Source organism: Phalangium opilio, unplaced genomic scaffold (assembly GCF_054372755.1).
Source record: "Phalangium opilio isolate 3A_F unplaced genomic scaffold, DU_Popi_V2 ptg000070l_1, whole genome shotgun sequence".
In the NCBI taxonomy this organism is placed as follows: domain Eukaryota; kingdom Metazoa; phylum Arthropoda; class Arachnida; order Opiliones; family Phalangiidae; genus Phalangium; species Phalangium opilio.
Window position 1 is genome coordinate 5,249,927 of NW_028324182.1, and position 15,012 is coordinate 5,264,938.

A 15,012-nucleotide genomic window follows, 5' to 3' on the forward strand; every position below is an offset into this window, starting at 1 on the left:
CTGTTTGTTAAGCCTGTTTTTTTCCCTGGAAATTTTTTATTTTTTCAACCTGTCGACTATCCTAATTACGATAATTAAATCTAGGCTTACCCGACAACATTGCTAGTAATGAAAAAAAAAAAATAAAATGAAACACCTTTTTTTAAAAATTAACTCTCTTCGTTTTGATACTGTTTTTCCATTTTATTAACAATGGGATAAAGATGGGAAAAAATGAGGTTTTGAGTTTATGTTCATTAATACGTCAATTAGTTAAATTCAAAATTCCTTTTTATGTTTAGTCATTTATCTAAGTGGGAAACCTTTGAAATATCACTCAATGGTTATTTTTAATTTTTTCAATTTAACTGCTGTATGATTAGCAAAATTAATTTGGCTCGAAATTCAGCAGGTATAATATAATAGGGTAAGCCTATTTATACGCGTAATTTGACCCCGATAAGGTAATACGAACCCAATATAACGTCCCCATAATTATGTTTAAATTTGATCCTCGTCTATCGTTGTTCAATGAGGTTTTTTTATTTTTCTCTGTGCGTTATGGTCCACTTACAAGGCCTCTAGAGATGAGAAGCAACCATTAATTTGGTTATTAAAAGGCCATCTAAACCATAACAGCTGCTTCTAATTATATTCGCTTTACACCACCCTTATTGAAAACTTTTTCCTCTCTCTCTCTCTCAACCCTTTCCTTTTCGGTACTCAAAATTTAACGGCCATTGTAGAGCTAAAACTCAAATTTGGAAGGTTTCCATTTTTAAATATTAATATATTTTTCAAAACTTTATTGCGTTTGAAACTTGTACAGTTTAAAAAATAAAATTTAGCGTTCGTATCAGTACTCGAGTTACAGTTATGTAAAGGAATATGTAGTTCCGAATCGCGATGAAAATTCTTCAACGGGGAAACTACATCTTTTCTAAGAAATTTTAGTAACTGATAACTTGCCTATTTTCATTTTTCATTCGTTTTATTTATATTTAAGGCAATATAAGAAACCGTAGAAACCTTAGCCTAGTTCCTAACCCCATTTTGTTTAGTAAAAAAAGGCACAAACTCGGAAAAGACCGAATCAATATCTAGATTTTTTTCTTTAGAATATGGCGGCCTTAGCTTGAAGGAGAGAGGGATGGAGTTGTAATAAGCGTGGGCCATGTGAGGCAATGAAAGTCTCCCAGTATGTCTCGCGAAAGTCTCTACCCTTCGGTAGGCGATTATTAAGTGCTGACGCGTAGCGCCATTGTATTTGCATCAGAATTAGCTTCTTTTTTAAGACACAGGGGCATCCTTGATGTTTCCGTACCGTATACCCTAACGAAACGCTGAGCATGCTGGGAGGACTTCGTGGTGGTACCAGAGGCAAGGTTATAGCTATGTAGATTACGGCTCCATCTTGCCTCTTTCCTTCCTGGTCTTAGCTATGCAGGAAAGAAAAAACAGAGCGCCTTTAGTGATAGTAGCGACACCCAACGGCAGCATCCCGCAACTATACCTTCAAAAAGCAGTAAAAATACGGAAACGAAAAAAAAACGTTGGTTCCTTTTCTTCTTCCTTAACTTTCTCTGGGATTTTTTTGAAACCGCCGTAGAAGAAGGGAGAGCGGAAAGTTTAAAAGTCTAGAAGGAGAAGGAAAGAAAAACCGTTTCAAAATGTCCGATAAAGGGTTAAAAGTAACGATATAAGAAGTTAAGGAAAAAAATAAAAAGAAGAAATAGAATTTTTCCGAATACCTAAAAAACGGAATTACTGGGGCGTTATTTCGGGAGAGCGGTTTTTTTTTCGGGAACTGGCATTCGTTTTTCCGCAAGGGCCGCAGTTTTTGTAAGGGATACTATGGAATACTCTGGAAAAAAAATGGGAAGAGGAAGAGGAGATATCATCTGGAAATTTTGACAGGTTTTTCGGCTTGCCTATCTTCCCATCTTCACGATATGGCGGGAGACAATCCGCATATAGCCACCACCAGTTTTGTGTTTCCCGCGCCCTATATTTTTTATCATCTATGGCCTACTCGAGTCCATTCCTATTTTCGTCCCAAATCTCCCCTCTTTCTCGAGGACCCACTTACCCTATGGTTGCTCTTGTGGGTGTATCGTGGCGTGTCCATCCCAACTTTCATTCTGCCAAGTTCAGCAGCACGCGGCATAGTGTGTCCGATTCTATTTTGCGTAATATAACGAATACAATATGAAAAGAGCTGAGGAAAATTCCAGTATAGGCCATAGTGGCAAATAGTTAATAGAAGTTGATAACTTGACGATTTCATATAACCAACTGAATCTTCTCCAAAATCTGGTATGGTTAGAAATTTGGCTAGTTTTGAGGCAGTTTTGCGTGTGTTACTACAATAAATGGTCTTCCGTTGTAATATTATTGTTACATTCTATTGGTTCTATTTTGTTGGACACGGGTGTATATTACGCCTATTTTTCCTTTGGTATATGGAGGAGAAAATTAGGCCTATTTCCCCCTGCCCTTCTTTTTTTTTCGCGCCACTCTGTTTCCTATTTTCTTCTCTATTCCAGACTGTTCGACGTTATAAATCTCTCCCATTCCTTTCTCCTTGCTTCTTCATGATCCGCTCTGGTTCTCTCGCTGTGTCGACGTCCTATGGGAGAACTCCTCCATGGGCTAAAATATAAAAACTATCTTTATGTAGTTAACATGAATTTGTTCCGTTCTGCCATGTGTCACTTACGTACATATTGATCCTAATTACCCATGGGTTTTTAGGTTTTTAAGTGAAACCCTGCTAGGTGTTTGACGTTAGGCCTAATCGAATTTGTTTCAATTATGAAAAATGTCGGAGACAATTAAATAGATTCATGCATTTTTTCTTCTTGGTTAGGAAACGATATATTCTTTCTTACGCTCTCTATTTTGGCAACCATCTTTAAGCGTGTCTATCACCATAGATTTTCCTTTACTCTTATTGCTATCCGATATACGCCTTCGGGGAATGTCAATCGAAATTTACCGTAACCTTAAGACTTAAATCAGGTTAAGCCTGTCGTGGTTATGAGAGCAAACTTGGGGTGAAACCTAGCCCTATATCAGCGTGTTGTAGCGTAAGAGGTATTTCTATGGCAATCGTTTTAAGATATGGAATCTTATTGCTTATTGGTATAAGAAGATAATTTTTTTTTATCTCGCGCCATGTCCTGATTCACTTTTTCTTATTTTATTTTCTCTTACAACATAGTCGATAAAAATACTTGGAATTGTATAATAGATTGTAATGTTTTGTTTGGAAGGACACGGAGCGTTTTTATATGCGGTATCAGAAGTAAGATGAGACAAGAAGTACTGAGCTAAACAAATTCTTCACTTGGCGAAAGTGAATATTCTTGATAACACACCAACGGTTGGCCCTCTGGTAGTGGTTTCTGAATTTTCCCTCCAAAACGTGGGACGCTCGCGGCGGTAGACGGCCGAACTAGATTCAAGCACCCGCTTCGTCCGTGTTCCGCGGCTTTAGGTTGAGGGGAAGGGGGTAGGAAATGTTTTTGGAACTCGACCAATTTTTCTCTCTCTAGTGTAGGCGCGATGGAAGCGGCATAAAATCCTCAAATTTGTTCACTAGTGCCAGGATCTATTACCAATGCTAGAGCTCTTTACTTCTAGTCTCATTTTACTTCTGACGGTATTTTTCTTCCTTATAAAGGAAAGAATTCCCGTATCTATTGATATTCAGTTTTGTTTTATGAAATATATATATGAAAAGGAAAAATGTAATTTGCTTGAAAACCTCTATGCCTAGTTTTCCATATTTTTTATTAGCCTAGATTTCATGTAGGAAATAAATATAAAATGGAATTCTAGGAATTTAAAGATAAAAGTTTTCTTTTTTTCTCGTGATAAATTTTTGGGAGTGTCCTTCCATTCGAGCGAATATCGTTTCTCATTTCAACGTTCGGTAATGTATTCGAGTTTCATCTTTGAATTAAGCGTATTAGCCTTTTGGAAATTGGCTAACTGTATTTATTCCATTTAGCTTGGCTTCCATTATTTATCATTGACCATTAGTTCACAAACGCTTATAATGCCTACTTTTCTCTCCCCGAATGTCCGTAGAACCTAAGTGAATGTGGAAATTTATATACGACCCTTAACCGTATTGCTCGCATTTAGCTTTCCACTCTGTTACTAAATTGCGCGCGAACAAATAAGTGGAAGCAATCGTTCCATCAAAATACGACGACAGCTAGGCCTTGGACAACCACTTTTATTTGCGTATTTTTTCTAAGAAATAGGTCAGTCTAATATATCTCCTTGGTTTATTTTTTTTTTACCCGCAAATCTTTCGCGTATATAAAATAACAGAAACCATTTATACTTGTCCTGAGGTTCCAGCATCTTCCGGTCTTTGTTTCTTCTTTTATCTTTTGGATAAAGAAGAGTGTTTTGACTACAAAAATTACATCGCTTTTGCGAGTCAGACTAAAAACCTTAAGAGTAACTATTGTCAAAATATTTTGTTCACATTTCCCTGCATGCGGAGATATTTTTTCCCCATCTTAAAGTATTTTAGTTATTTACTTCCTTACTCTTTTTGATTTCAATATTAACCGAGATCGGAAAAAGAGAAGGCTGAATTTAAGTAATCTTTCTCCACCAGCATCTTTTATTCCTTGCTCTTGATCTTCCTTGTAGAGCTTAAGCGAACATTTACGTTATTAAATATTCAGTTTCCTTTCCTAGAAAAAAAATGGGAGGTTTTTTCCCCTTCCCCATCTCCCCTTTTTTCATCAACATCATTTCTGGATGATATTTAGAAGGGAAGATGAGATACGGGAAAAAATGGAGGATGGGGGAAAAGTGTCGGGCGGAGTTCACCAAAGTATACGCGAAAGGTTAACGCGTCAATGACAGTCGAGGCGATATTTTAAGGACAGAAGAATTAAGCTCCCTTCTCATATTTTTATTAGAAACTTGCTAGATCCCTTGATGTGTATACATTTTTTTCCACCGTTTCTCCCCCCCCCCCTCCAAAGTGGATCTCGCCTTACCTAAGTCTAATAGACGAGACTTCACCGGCTTCTACACCTAGATTCGCTCTTTTACCCCTAAAGTAAAAATTTCTTGACATATTTTTTTTATCTTTTGGATATGGTCGCATTTTCCAAGGCGAAAGTTCTAGGCGTAGAGAGAGTCTCTCCTATAATAAATAAAGCGTTGACGATACTCTAACGATACTCGCAAAATTCAGGGATGGTGTTTAGATGAAGCATGGGATGCTGTAGCTAGCGATGGGTAAAGATCTTCATCTCTTTGGATAGTCTGACGCGTGCTCCTGCATGGACACGCGGGCGTAATTAAAATCGCAGTCTTCCCGCATGACTGCCTCAAGAAAGAAAAGAAGTGAAGATAAAGGTTAGGAACGGGTACTGTATCCTTCAGTATATGTATACAAAATTACCCGAAACAAGATCGTCCCAGCTGAAATATGCAATGTGAATATGACCTCTATCGGATTAAAATTAAAATAATTATTACGCAATGCTAGACCTACAACCACTACAAGTGAAATCTATTTAAACGAAATTTTAATTTTCTTTTCAATAAAAAAACCCCATAAGTTTATAAGATATGCTACGTGATAAGTATGACACTACCTATACTTCGTAATGCTAGAGACTTACAACTCGAGCTAGATCAAGAACGACAAGCGAGAATTGATTGCACTCGGTTAATTTTGCAGTCCATCTTCATATTTAGTCTGCATTACTAAGCCTTTGACGGCACCTCACCAAGCATCGCTTTACGAGAAACTATGACCTACGTCACTTCCTGACAAACTTATGGGAACATATCTTATTAACTTATGATAAAACGAGTTGAAATTGAAGCCTTAACTCTATTTTTCGTTGGGGAATTGTGGAGGCACCTGGATAGAAGGGTTTCCTTACAACTCTAATCGATTGCTGTACGCTCCCGTTAGTTTGACGGTTTTTCTCCAAATTGCATTTAAACTTGAATGAAAAGAAAAGGAAAGGGGTTTCTTCTATTATTTTTTTACCTTCAATCTCATTCGTATTTCGGAAGAATTTGAAGAGATCAGGTGAGGTTTTTTTGAAAGAGTGGATAGAAACACGTTAAAATTCGGGTGAAAAAAATGTTATACTTCAATCTTTGCTAAAATATTACGGTGAATATGTTTTAAAAATTTGAAAGACGCTCCCTTAACCCCATCGCGTCTCATCTTTGTCGAATTTGAAATATTGTTTCCAATACCCAGTAGCCCCTTTTTTAGCCTCGCTTCTCAACCCAATTCTTTTACATTCAAGTTAGAGTGAAGTTTTTGCCATCGAATATACGTGAATTTATTTTAATTTTTAGTGAATATTGAATAGATTTAGTTATATTCCTTCTTTCACGGGTGTTTTTTTAAACATTGTTTATAAATTAAGATGTGTTAGAAGAACTTCGGAAGGTGTGATATTCAATATTGTTTTATGTGAATATTTCAATATTCATAGGGGAAATGTAAGATTATTCTTGGTATAATGGAATGAAAAGTTCCATTAAAATAGGAGACTGTAGCTTGGAGAAGACTATTTACTTCGGGGGGGAGATAAGGGGGTGAAATAACATTAGGAGTTACCTCGTTCGCAACTGGGAATTGAATTTGGTTTTTTTTTATATATATAAATATATTATTTTTTCCCTTTTAGTTTTTTTTTTTTTCATTCCATTCCTACGGCAACATCCTTCTATTTTGGTTGGTTCTTTGTAAGAATATCCCTATGAAAATGGAGTTAGGTTTCTTTTATATAAACATATATATGTGACTCCTCGAAAAACACGAAAATCGGATTCAGTTTAAATTATTTGAATTAATGCGAAGTAAAGTACCACGGATTTCAATTTGAACTGACCCTTTTTCTCCTTTCCCATACCGTATCTTTATTGTTTCAAGTTAAACAAACAATGACAATATCATTATATTGAAACGAAACTCATTATTTATTCTAGAAAAGTCGAGCGAGCCTTTTCTATTTCGTGTTTTTCTACGTATAACTTATAAGGCGTTACTTTGGTTTATTTTCAGAAACTATGTAGTTATTTTCTTTGACATCTACACCAAAAAGCTCGTGCTTCTAATCACGTGCCATTATTTTCTCTATCAATTTTTAAAGAGCGCCGAATTTCTAAATTGAAAAACAAAGGCTTAACGAATGATTAATGTATTCTCAAAGAGAAAGTTAAATCTTGGATTAAATACAACTACGTATGGATATAGCACTCTAGCCTTCGGTAAGCCAATCGCCTCTGACACATCAAACCGCGCGGAAAATCTTAGGAGGGTAGAGGAAAAATGGAAATAATTTTGGTGTGACAAGCAGTGCCGTCATAAGTCACGTGAGTTAGAAGAAAAAAATTGACGCGCGCCATTGGCAGTTGAGTTTCAACCATGATTAAAATTAAAAACACGCGCTCTCATTGGCTAATAGGGTATTTACCCATGACGTTGGCTTGTCACACTAAATCTACAATTCCCCATTTTCCCCCTTTTGCCTTTAGCCCGCCCTAGATGGCGCCCCGTTTAAGGGACAAACGGTAGTCAAGTTTTCGGGGGAGTGCCATATCCATACGTAGTTGAAGTTGTATTTAATCCAAGGTTAAATCGCGCGAAATGAAGAAAAATCCAAACAAGGCTTAATTAGTTTTTTATTTTTTCAAAATTTGATTAAATTGCTTTTTCTTTTGATATTATTATAGGCCAAGGGTTATTTAAACTAATCGTGATTAGAATTTTAATTTTAAAGTATTATTTTTCTTCTGTTATAAAACTAGGCTTAGGTCTGTAGAAGGTATACACGTACATGTGGAATCCAAGCCAGAAAAATATTACTTTTTAAGTAGAAAATATTTCCAGTCTACCGGTATTCCGATATATTCGCTTCAAAGTACCAAAGTTATGAGAGGAATTTTATAAAAAGTTTTTATATTAATACCCAGGGTTATAAATAACGGTTTAAGAAGGAGAGGTCTAAAAAATCATGCGTTTTCAAGCGGAGGAAGTTTTTTCGGGATGGAGGTATAAAAAAACCTTCCAATAAATCACAAATAAGTTTTTATTATAGGCATAGTTTGCGCTGATGCGTGTGTTCCCGTAGATCCAAGGCATTATGAAGCTTTATATACCCCTTATTTATGCTATTTATACAATTTTACAAATTATAAAACTGATAAAAGTGAAAAAATTTAAATTAAACCCTTTTTTAACAATTTTTTTTTATATTAATATGCATAGAGCTTGGGTATATTAGATTTTTTTCACTGGGTATATCTACTGAAATTGAGCCAATACGGTCAATACTGGTATCGCTTCCCATTTTGTTTGTTATACTTTTGCCTTTCTCAGTATTGACTGAATTTCAACGAACGAACGAAACTTTCTCCCCATATTTTTTCTTATATTAAACATCAGTCGAGTTCTTCGGGGACCCGTCTACTTTCGCGGGCTGCTCTTAAAATTCCCAGGTATTTCCCCCTCGAGGAGACGAAAAATTCTTATACGGAAAAATGTCCCGACAGTCATGTCATTTATATAAATTTTTAATTTTGTTTCCTTTCGATTTTCGTAGGCCCTATAAGTCTATATAAAAAAAGCGGGGATTTTTTCCTATAGAAGATTCATATTCGGTTCCCGCTATTCAATTTCAATTATTAATCGGGTTGGGAAATTTTAATATTTTACTTGCCCCCCCCCCCCGGGTTCAGTTCAGTTCAGTTCAGTTCTGTTAGAAGAACTTGGTGCTTTGGTTAAAATTACGCTGATGGAAACCAGGGAGTAAGGAACGTTAGAGGGAGTATTAAAGTGAATAGGCGCGTTCGTTAGATTCGTGGCTAAAATCGTCTCTCTCTGGCGCTGACTCGGGGACTCAACGCGGTGTCCGCGCGCATGCGTCAAATTTAAAAACCGTCGTGCATCTGTTTTTAACGAGGTATTTTTCTGTTCTCGCCGTTACGGCAAGCCCGGCCGCCAGCGGCTCGAGATGCGCCGCTCGGCCTCAGCCGATGATATCTAACCAAGGCTTAGTGTAGTTTTCGTGTCTAATTTTATTCTCAGAGCTATATTTATGTTGAAATTTAACGAAAATGTTATAATATTTAGTTGAAGACTTGGTAAATGTCTCAAAAAATTTCGAAACTTGAGCTTTAAAACGTTGAATATTTTATACCGCCTACCGAACGATACCGCAAATTCGCCTTCCGGGCTTCCCAGTTATCTCGACGGCGAGTCGAACAGAGTGCTGGCTGCAGAGAGAATTTTTAAATTCTCTCTGCTGGCGGTAGTAAACGACGTCACTCGCGCCTGCGCGTTAGCAAAAATTGAGGAACGGAGATAAAAATTCCTACCCCCGACTTTCTTTACCATTTGCCACTGTATGACGGTTTTTTTAGCATTAGATCAAAACTCCCTCTAACGTTCCTTACTCCCTGTGGAAACGAACCATGTTAATTTGTACATTATATTTATAAATTAAAGTGTGATTAATCTTCTAAGCCAGAGAAGATATTTAAATATTTATTAAAACATATAATTATTAATTTTATAGGAGTATGGCATTATTAATTAAGTGACTGTCTCTTTAACTAAATACAGAAGAATACTCGGAAGAATATAATACTTACCTTCGAGAGAAGTGTACCACAAAGCTGGGTAATCGTAACATGGTTCTTTCCAACATCAAGAGCAAGGTTACTAGACCGAATATATCACATACGCGATAAATAGTTCCCTCATCATTACTCTATTAGCGCTTAACTATTTGCCAAGGCGCATACGCTTGTGGATTTTTGTCCCACGTCAAGACAATCAAGGTTTGTGGGTTGATTGGTGAGGATTTAGTAAATACCAAACAGTTATAGAATTCACCCTAGCACGATGCGATGCCCATCTGAAATAAGTTTGATGAGCATGCGGGAGAGCAAACAAAAAGGGTGAATCTGGGAAGAATCATGTTACATAACTAAAGCATTAAAAGGATACAGAGTGTCATCCTTCTTCTGTTAACCCCTTCTGAATTTATTTATTAATTAAAACGTGATTAATCTTCCAAGTCTGAGAAGATATTTAAATATTTAGTTAAACATTGCTAAATTCCAGGAAAATTATAGTTTTAATAATTAAGCGCATGTCTCTTTAACTAGATTGCATTAAAACGCGTAGTTAATACAGTTAGAAATTAGAGTGACAAGCGTAATTTTGAATTACCTAAATCGTTATAGTTGAAGTATAGTTAATTTGCGCGAAATTACCACCAAGAAATTTACATCTTTTTAAAGTTACTTTCTTACTATAGGAACGTCGCTAGATTTAATATTTTATTTTTTAGGGAAATGAGGCAGGCGCGTGTTTTTCCACGGGAGTACGTTTGGTTAGGGTGGTGTTAGGCCTTGGCGGTATACTTTACCCCAAAAATCTGCCCCTGTATAGTGTTTCCGACCTAGCTGTTGTAAGGCAGGCGCTTCTATTTCTCAATTCCCGCAGCTGGTGCCATCGTCGACCTGATCGTTTGCATCACAATGAGTTGAACGCAAATATTCAAGCCGCTGGAAAAACTTACTTTTTTTTCTTCTCTCTCTCTCTCTCTCTCTCTCTCTCTCTCTCTCCATTTTCGCTTCTTTTCATATTCTGTATAAAACTCTTTTCCGTCCCATCGAAGTTTGTGTCTTGGTAGGTGAATTTCATTCCCAATACCTCGGATATTTTAGGACGTTTGTTCACCTATCTTCTACGAATGCGGTAAAAGTAGGGGTTGAAGGGTAAGAGTTGAAACAGTTGGTGGCTTTTTCTCTGTTCCGTCTTTGAGTGTGGGCGTATATGGAGGTTGCGGAAACATACTCTAGGACTTCTGGGCTGCCCAGACCGTCTCCAGGGGAAACTGCGGTACATTCTTCCCCCTTTGGCTATACCCTCTTAATGTCTACGAGAGAAAGTTGGCTGGCAAGGGAAAAGAAATTCAAACCATGGTACGCTTTGGTATACCTTGTATAAGTAGGGATGGAATAGGTCTGGGTATTTTTTCTTCTTTCCGAAAGGATATATTGTTTAAAAATGTATATCGAAACTCACTCTCCCAGGCGTCTCTCTTTCCGCATTCTCAATATACAATATATATTTACCATCGTAAAAAAAGCAGAGTATAAATCTATTGTAGAATGCATGCATCGCATCGCATCGCATCGCATTCAACCCCCTGGAAAAAAATGTATGGAATATTTTTATTACCAAAAACCTTCCAGATTTTTTTGTGATTTTTTTTCGGTATTATAAAAGCATGGATTTTTGTCTGGGATATTTGCATATTTCGCAACAAAGTAATAACATAGCCTCAAAAAGCAAGAAAGTACTGGTAAGGAACTAATTAATTTTCCGTTATGTTTGGATAGTTAATCTAAACATTCGAGGTTAAAAATAACGCTCTTTAAAATTTTTAATTATATCTCTCGGCGAGTCTTTGAGCAACACATTTCAATAGGTTCACGGTTAAATGTAGTTACAACCTTATTGTTATGAGAAGGTTGATTTTGGTTAGATAACTTTAGATTCTAAACTTCGTAGTTCTACTATTTAAATTATTTAGTCTATTTTTCATTATATGAAAACTAAAATTCATAATTTAGGCAAGTAGCTAGTTATCTTCGTTCACTCATATGTATTTTGGTCCTTTTTTTTCTTGTTGTTGTTAAAAGAGAAAAGTACAAAAATATTTATTCGGTTAGCATAGCAGCTTTCCTTTCTCCATCTTTTAGAGTTAGGATTAATTTTCTTGGAAATTGGAGTAGAATTTGCAAAAAAAAAAAAAGGAAAAAAATAGACCTAGAGAAGGGATGAAGAGAAAGGGAGAGAGAGTGTATATCGGCATCATTTTCAAGCCGGTTTCTTCATCCTTGAAAAAAAAATTTTTCGTACCATCTCCATCTCTTCCTTTTTTTTTTTTTTTGCTCTTGAGCTTCCTCCACTTTTCCATCCTCTCCTTGCGGGCTTATCTTACTAGATTAATGATCGCGTGACGAAGCAACGCTCCGGCTCTCTCCTCTTCCAAACTCAGACCCCCCCCCCTTTTTCTCTTTTTACATGTTGAAATATTCGGTTCGGACAACGTTGAAAATCCCTTCACTCGTCAGCAGCCTGCGGGACTCACGCTCTGAAGCTTGAGATGTAAAAAAAACATCCCTTTTCGTATAAGGATATTAAGTTTATTTCTTTACCCCTAGCGTACACTTAACATAGGATCCGTTACTTCATGAGTATATGTACCAAAGTAAAAAAAACTCCCCGCAGGAAGGTTTAAGATCAAATGTACAGGATACATTCCATTAACCACCACCAGCATCCTATAGTTTGATGATGATTTTTTTATATTCGTAGTTGCGAATAAGAAAAAAATACTGAATAAGTCAAGAGTAAGGCATTGGAAATTTGACGAAGAGAGTATAAACACTGAGTGGGGGAAGGATTAGTTTTGATGGTATAAAAATTTGGCATTAGGCCTAAATTGGTAATTAGGAAGATTAAATCGTCAATCATATCTCGAGTGTATTTTTAAGTCCGCCACTTGAGGAGAATTTGAGCGAAAGTTTAGTGAGAACTAGAAAAATAAAACTTGCTTTTCAATTTAAGCCTAACTCTTACTGTTTATTATTATTATTTTTCAATCCCGTATTGATTTTAACGTAATTTATGCTTTTCTTACATGAACCGCGAGACGAAATTGAAATATCGATCGGTCAAATAGACCTTCAATGTAGCTACAACCATACTAATGAAAAAGGGCACCATTTCCCTCCCAAGAAAAATAAATGTAGTCCACTTTTGCCTATAAACTCTCGTTATTTAGTTGGCCACTAAGCGGAAAGATCGTTTTTATCGTTATTTATAAGTTGCCAGAACGAGATAGAAATCCTCGCTTTTCCTCACGATCCTCGTTGCGAGTCGACGTCGGTCTCTGACTAGCTATTCATTCTCTCAATTAAGAGTTTATTCGATGCGTAAAATATGATTGGTCGAGGGAGAGTGGAAGACGAGTCGACCTAATCGGATAGCTTACGCTTCCGACATCCGACCAACTTCTCTACAAAAATGAGTAAGAGTTGTCTGGGACGCGAAAGGCATCTCTCTCTCTCTCTCTCTCTCTCTCTCTCTCTCCCTCCCTCTCTCCCTCGACACAGAATGGAAAGAGGAAGTGAAGGATATAGTTACAACTGTATGAACGTCTCTAAAGGATCTACGTGTACGAAGGAAAGGGTTAGAGTAATATGTTTTACAAGGGATCGAACAGTTGTCAGTTGCCGTCTTCCAACATCCGTAAAAAAATAGAAAGGAAATTACGCGGAGACCATTCGAAATATTTATTGATTGTCCGACATCTTGATGTTGTATGTGTGTATATAGGGAGGAAAGGGTTAGAGAAAGGGGGTTTCGCGTGTTAATCCTCCTCCGAGCGTTTTCTATTTGCCAACGAGCTTTGGGAATTGAATTATCGCGACACGATGCGTGCGAGTTTTCTATCCCCCTTCGTTTTCTCTTTCTCTATAGATATCCTCGTAAGTGTACGCCGTGTATTAATTAATAGTGGTAAAGCTGAAATTGAGGTAATTGATAAGCCGTACTTACACCCTCTATTTTGTTGCGTATTGTAAAGCGAATAAGCTTAGGGCTTTAACGCAGTCTGGTAATATTTCTGTTTCGTTCGCTTCTCGGCAAAATGATTAAGGTCCACGATATTGAGTTTCAATCAAAGACGTATCGCGTATTGCAAGCTGAGGGCGTTTGTTATATCAATGGGATTAGATTTAACGGAGGTTTACGCTTCGGTTAGTGCTGTATTCGGGGATGAAACGCGGATAGAGAAAACCAAACGATTCTTTCTCTCTAAATCGTAGTCGAGTAAACACGGGTTAAGTTAATGAAACCGTTACGCTAGGACGGTTTTTCGACTGACTCTCTACCTTGCCTGCTCATTCGCTCCTGCTCAGTTTGGTATTACATTTATAGTTTGCCCAAGCTCTTCCTGAGCTTTAGTAAATACAGTATTGTAATAGAAATCTCACCGTCCAGGGATTCCCCTTTGTATTAAAATAGACTTTAATCGATTTTTCAACCCTGTGCATATTTTAAATTCCTTTAAAGTAAAAACGAACTAATTAAATCCGTTAATTTATTCAACTATCTCGTGAATATTGAACGGTCGCTAGTTGCAAAGAGGGTAATATTATTCAAATTATCTTTGTCTAAGCTAAGTTTGTCCTATTTATGAAAGTCCAATTAAAATCGAAATTAATTCGCTCGCTATCCCGCATCAATAAATTATCAATTAAACTAATTAGTTCCGATTTATTTGAATGTCTGAAAATTTAATTTACGAGCCTACCAATTCAGTGATCAGATTTAAATATCCTTTTGTTTGAAAATTGAAACACGATTTAGTTTTTCACGCACCAAACCCTTTCCCATCTAGTATGCTAAAGCTATTCCTCCTTCATTTTTTTTGGGTTTCATTTCATTCTCCTGTTCAGTGGTTCGAAGAAATCCTTGGGAGGAAATGTTTCGGCCAAGGCTTAGCTGTGGGAAAGAACATATTTCTCTAGGCCTTCATCTATCTATTCCCGCGTCCATTTTTTCCGTTACTGGAAAAAATCGAGGTATAAAAAATAACACGAGGAGAAGTATTGCTTGTCAAGCATTCTCCTACACCCACTTTCTTTCTTTCTTTCTTTCTCTCTCTCTCGTTTCAAGCGACGGTTCGATTAAGAAACGCGAGAGGAAAGAAGAACAGAGAAAAACGAAAGAAAGATTTTTATTCGTTTTTGCCACTCTGGTTGATTTCCATGTTTACAAGTATAAAAACAAGGCTAGGCTTGGCTTATTTTTCAACCTCCCATCCCACCTTCTCTTCTTCTCGCTTGTGTTCTTCTTATCGAAGTTTTCTTAAAAAAAAAAAAGAAGAAGTTTGAGGAGAAGAAGAACCAGCTAGGCCATGGTGAAGGAATAGAGAC

At 36.8% G+C, this 15,012-nt stretch overlaps 1 protein-coding gene and 1 long non-coding RNA gene across 19 annotated transcripts in view; one reads left to right on the top strand and one right to left on the bottom strand.

Moving 5' to 3' along the window:
• Positions 1-15,012, top strand: part of LOC149661230 (protein turtle-like) — a 444,653-nt gene that overhangs the window by 386,814 nt on the left and 42,827 nt on the right. The gene's annotated exons all lie outside the window — the stretch shown is intronic.
• Positions 523-3,065, bottom strand: LOC149661234 (uncharacterized). 3 transcript variants are annotated; one of them, XR_016368818.1, is made up of 6 exons: positions 2,871-3,065; positions 2,703-2,772; positions 2,069-2,631; positions 1,731-1,843; positions 1,493-1,616; positions 523-1,418 (listed from the first exon to the last, which is right to left on the bottom strand). It is a non-coding gene; the product is annotated as an uncharacterized LOC149661234 (long non-coding RNA). The 3 variants fall into 3 exon arrangements; XR_016368817.1 differs by having other exon boundaries at positions 1,731-2,631; XR_016368819.1 differs by having other exon boundaries at positions 1,731-2,631; positions 2,699-2,772.